Source organism: Podarcis pityusensis (assembly GCF_964106645.2).
Source record: "Podarcis pityusensis genome assembly, chromosome: 14".
Lineage (NCBI taxonomy): Eukaryota > Metazoa > Chordata > Lepidosauria > Squamata > Lacertidae > Podarcis > Podarcis pityusensis.
Window position 1 is genome coordinate 43558830 of NC_138039.1, and position 6105 is coordinate 43564934.

Below are 6105 nucleotides of genomic sequence, written 5' to 3' on the forward strand. Positions count from 1 at the left end.
CGAGCGGTGACCCGGGGGAGCTCCTAGTCAACGTGCCTCGGCGGGAGACTCCCCCGATATAGTGTTAACCCTTCCCCGTGTCTCCAGCAAATGGGCTGGAGCCGGATAGTCGTTAGGACCAATGCCTAAGCCAATGCCTCTCATTCCTGAATTCAATAAAGTTGTGGCCTAATTCGCCCATTTAACCTTAAACATGGTGTCTCGTGTCTTTATTTATCCTGGTGGGGGGCGGGAACTCGCCACGCAAGGAGAGACATTCCTTCTCTTGGTACAAGCAGGGCTAGTGCAGACACACCTTAAGTGAATACCGTACATCCTGTGTTACATGCAACACTGGGGTGCTTTGCCTCAAGAAAGCCGCACCCAGGTTTAGTTTATTAGTTTCTGCAATGCATTACTGGGAAGACTGCTTGCCTACTGCCATCATACATTATCCTTCTAAAATATCACTTTTAAATCTCATGGGGAAACAAAGCATCCTTACGTTTTCCAACTGTACAGTAATTTTTCCAGGAACAATAAAACCTTCCTGGTTCTGCAAGGCAGATGGAAAACAGACCTATGTGGCAGATGACTGCCATTCATTCATTATATTTATCCTCTGCTTCTTTCAGCCAAGATTAACTCAGCTGAAAGTCCACACATATGTACAATATTTTTATGAGGATTATTTTTGGGGTGGGGGTGGGGAGGAGTAAGCTATATTCCTGAGTCCCCTAATGAAATCAATGGACATTACTTACATCCTGGTCATTAACTGGATGGGTCTACTCTAAGTAACACTTTGTTGAATGCCGTCCCTGGTGCCCTTCAGATGTTTAGGACCAGGAACTTCTATCAGCAGGAAAGCTGAGACAGAACATCAGCTGAATCAAGTCAGGCTGCTTTATGGTGGTAAGTAACTCTTTTAAATCCTTTGACTGCTAACAGAATAAATATATAAAAAAATTCCTTCCAGTAGCACCTTAGAGACCAAGTAAGTTTGTTATTGGTATGAGCTTTCGTGTGTGTGGTATGAGCTTTTCGTGTCTCTAAGGTGGTACTGGAAGGAATTTTTTTATTTTGTTTCGACTACGGAAGACCAACACGGCTACCTACCTGTAACTAGAATAAATATATGATACTGCCACCTACAGTTAAACTTAAATCTCTGTGCACCAATCTGTCCACAGAGACAGGTGAGCACAAGGAAGGAAGCAGACACAATTTCCTTCTTTAGAAACTCTGGGGCTACCCAGCTGTTCCATATGGTAAGCAGCTCCTTGCTAAGGAGAGCCACCTGATTTATCTCCCAACTCCTGACAGATGATTCTCCTCTCCACCCCCTCACCCCCGGCACCTACAGCAGTGCCACTTCCCTTTGCCCATGGATTACTATTCTAGAGTTGACATTTTGCTGGCCCATGGATTTAGCAGCTGCTTATCTCTGCCATCTGAAACTGCTCCTGCTGCCGGGAGTCTGGCCTTAGCAGACGCGGGAGGCAGTGCAGCCAGGGACAGAACATACGGATATGAGACTAACCCAAGTTGTCTGTTTCTGTCAGGATTGTTCTGTTGTTATTTGTAAGATGCTTAAAATCCCCAGCACTATAATCTAAAATGGGATCCCTCCTCTAAACAACAACAACAACAACAGCAGCAACAACAGCAACAACAGCAGCAGCAGCAGCAGCAACAACAACAACAACGGCTTATAATGAGAAGGTAAAGGACCCCTGGATGGCTAAGTCCAGTCAAAGGCGACTATGGGGTTGTGGCGCTCATCTTGCTTTTCAGGCCAAGGAAGTCAGCGTTTGTCCACAGACAGCTTTCTGGGTCATGTGGCTAGCATGACTAAACCGATTCTGGAGCAACGGGCCACCGTGACATAAGTCAGAGTGTATGGAAACGCCGTTTACCTTCCCGCCACAGCGGTACCTATTTATCTACTTGCACTGGTGTGCTTTCAAACTGCTAGGTTGGCAGGAGCTGGGACAGAGAAATGGGAGCTCACTCTGTTGCGGGGATTCAAACCGCCAACCTTCTGATCAGCAAGCCCAAGAGGCTCAGTGGTTTAGACCACAGCGCCACTCGTGTATAGTAAGGGAGGGCAACCAGAGGCCTCTGGCCTAATTTCTCATGGGTGGCAATAATGGAAATATGGAGTGAAGCAGTATGCTCCTGGATACCTGTTAATTCCTAGCAATACAGAGAGGGACTCTGTGTGAGAGTTTCCCATGTTTGAGAAAATGGTCACTTGTACCCCCCCCCCAAAGGAGTAGGTTTGCAATTTTGGCTCCAGACTGGAGGGCCAGGCCATTTCAGTGGTTAGAATCGACTTTTACCAGTTGAGACTGGGGCAACAACTATGATTGTTCCTCAACCAGGAAAACTTGGTAGATCATGCACTGGTTACTTCAAGACAGGATTACTGCAGTGTCCTCTATGACGGCCTCCCTTTGCACTTGATCTGGAAGCTGCAGTTAGTGCAGGATGCCGCTGCCTGATTGCTGACGGGAGCAAAACCCTGTCCACTGCTGCTCAAGAACAGTACTGGTTGCTGTTCTGCTACTAGGCCAAGTTCATGGTGTTACTGTTTAGTATATGAAGCCTTTAAAAGCTTGGGACCAATTTACCTGTGAGATTGCATTACTCCATATATGCCCACAGGACTACTTTGATCTGTGGAACTGGCACTGTTATAGACGCCACAAAATACTCGTTCTGTGTTTCTAAGAAATTGCTATTTCAGTGTAGCAGTGCCCAAACATTGGAATTCCCTGCCTATTGGCATCAGGTAGATAGATGCCTTCACTGTACACTTTTGGGGATCTGCTAAAAACATTTTAAAAAATAAAGCCTATTCAGACATGTAGAATGTTAACATGTGTTTTCATCTGGTTTTTAGTTTATCATTGATTCTAATTATTTTTGAATGCTTTATAGGTGTTGTTATTGATGATTTTAATGCTCTATTCCTTTTGTAAATGACTTTAAGGCTTTATTACAATTCAATAGTATATCCATCTTGCACAATAAAATAAAATCAATTCAACACAGATGCCAATAGGGACAAAGATTTTAATAAGGATCGTTGAAAGAGGAAAGTCTTTAGCAGGTGTGTGAAAAGACAGTGGACAAGGTCCCTGTCTGATATGCAAAGGGAAGGCATTCCAAAAGGTAAGTGCCTTCACACCAACATCTTTAGTGGGAAGGATTATCCAAGTAGCTGGTTTGCAGGAGATTCAGGGCAGGGAACAAAAAGTGTGGTGCATAACAAATGCATAGAATTAGCTTTCACAAGATGTGATAATGGCTATTAGCTAGGGCTGAGGAACCAGCGGATAATAGCCTAAACAAAAGAATCTTGTAGTGCCTTAAATAGTAAGTCTGCAAATTCACCTTCCTGGGAGTTAGCCCAATTGAATTCAATAAGTCTCAATTGAGCGCAAAGAATTAGAATTACACTAACACATTTAAAGTGGTGTACTCTTTGGTTATCAACAACAATTTCTTTCACAATTACCCAGTTAACTATGACCACTGTCTATACTTTTCTGCATTTCATTTCATTCTTACCTCACTGTTTATAATTCCACACACACACACATATATATGCCTGCAACTCAGGATAACACTTCATGCGCATGATGAAGCATGGGGCAATTGTTTTGAAGGAGTTTTCTAGGAACTCAAAAGGCCGCATTAAGAACATGTGAAAGAGCATTTTTAATAATTTTACGTTCACAATTATTTTAATAGTAAATGATTACAATTTGAAGAAACTTGACATTTAAAACTTAACAATAACAACAAAAACCTCTCCACAACTCCAAAAGGTGGTTTGTTTGTTTGTTTGTTTGTTTGTTTGTTTGTTTGTTTTACAAAATCCCACTCAGCATAAATCTATGCAACAGGCCTCCTGTCTCCGGTTGAAAGGAAGTGGACAGCAGCAGGCCAGGGATCATAATAGGCTGTACCAATCTCATTCAGAGCTATGTTTAGCCCTGCATTAACATCCATACTTGTTCACATGCCATCCACCAGTAGATTAGGCACAGCCACAATTCTTTCAGTTTGCCCTGAGTGGGGTTGGGCTTTTTGTTATTGTTGACAGTTATGGGCAACAGGTGGTGAAGACTCACCAATAGTGAACATGGGAGATGTGGCGCTTCAGAAAATACTTGCCATTGTTTGCATGCATCATCTAGAAATGCACCATCTATCCCTAGGAAGACTCTGGTGCCCAGTATAAATCCTGCTTTCACAAACCATGTGAGTGATTGGGTTGATAGCAGATAATGGATATTATTATGGTTCTTTATTCATTGCCTTCCACATATATGTCTTAGGGTGATGTGGAAAAAAAAAAATAACAGAAGCAGCTAAAAAAAGTTTAAAACAGCACAAAATGAATTTAAAAACAATGCAAAGTAGACACCCATGGTACAGACCTATCCATCCATCCTGGGAAAGCCTGTCAGAAAAAAGATGTCTTCAATTGTTTACAGAAAATGCAAATAGCAGGTCTCTGTCATATCTCAATGGACAGAAGACTATCCACAGACAAGTTCTATCCCAGGCTTCCTCAACCTCGGCCCTCCAGATGTTTTTGGCCTACAACTCCCATGATCCCTAGCTAGCAGGACCAGTGGTCAGGGGTGATAGGAATTGTAGTCTCAAAACATCTGGAGGGCCAAGGTTGAGGAAGCCTGTTCTATCCTATGTTCCCTTATGGGCAAGCATGGTCTCCCAGAGCAAGTGCCTGATGTAACACCTGGCAAAAGCAAGCTCACGCCTCTGATTTTGTATGCATACTTAAGATACATATGTAAGAGACTTGTTTATCATTATGTTTTGGGAATGATTCAAGCTTTTATGTAGCTGCATTATTTTATGTTTTCTGGCTGTCCCTTGATCATATTATAAAGGAGTTGTGTTCTATGTTATAAATCAAGTACTGCGAGCTGCTTGTTTTTGAATGTATTTCTTATCATTTAAAAAATCCTGAAAGTGTGGCCCAGAGAAAAAAGTTTGTGAACTGCTGCTCTAGATAAATCAGTCTCAGACCTGCAGTTGCTCCACAACCATCCTCTCCACCACCTTTGCCAAGAAAGGGGTGATGGTGACCAGTCTGTAGTTACTGTTGGGTCTAGGGTGGGTTTTTTGAGAAGTGGACACACCGCTTCCTTTTTGAGGACAGTGCAAAAATGTGCATTGTGCAAAAATGCATTTACCACACCTCCGACCCATTCCGTCGCCCCTACCCTGGCCAGCTTTAATAAGGCAGGGTAGACAAGGATCTAATGAAACATCACTACAAGTTTCTTCTGCAGGCCACGTTAACTGGGGATGATCCCACAATACATGGCTTCAAGGTTGCATTGGTCATCTCGGCTGGTACTGCTGCAATCATGGCCACTGGGCCCATCACCTCCTGGCAAATAGAAGGGGAAGGGGAAGAAATGGAGGCAGTGAGAGATTTTACTTTCTTGGGCTCCGTGATCACTGCCGATGGTGACAGCAGTCACAAAATTAAAAGATGACTGCTTCTTGGGAGAAAAGCGATGACAAACCTAGACAGCATCTTAAAAAGCAGAGACATCACCTTGCCAACAAAGGTCCGTATAGTTAAAGCTATGGTTTTCCCAGTAGTGATGTATGGAAGTGAGAGCTGGACCATCAAGAAGGCTGATCGCCGAAGAATTGATGCTTTTGAAATATGGTGCTGGAGGAGACTCTTGGGAGTCCCATGGACTGCAAGAAGATCAAACGTATCCATTCTTAAGGAAATCAGCCCTGAGTGCTCACTGGAAGGACAGATCCTGAAGCTGAGGCTCCAATACTTTGGCCACTTCATGAGAAGAGAAGGGTCCCTGGAAAAGACCCTGATGTTGGGAAAGATGGAGGGCACAAGGAGAAGGGGACGACAGAAGACGAGATGGTTGGACAGTGTTCTCGAAGCTACCAGCATGAGTTTGACCAAACTGCGGGAGGCAGTGGAAGACAGAAGTGCCTGGCGTGCTCTGGTCCATGGGGTCACGAAGAGTCGGACACGACTAAACGACTAAGGTAAAGGTAAAGGGACCCCGACCATTAGGGTCCAGTCGTGGCCGACTCTGGGGT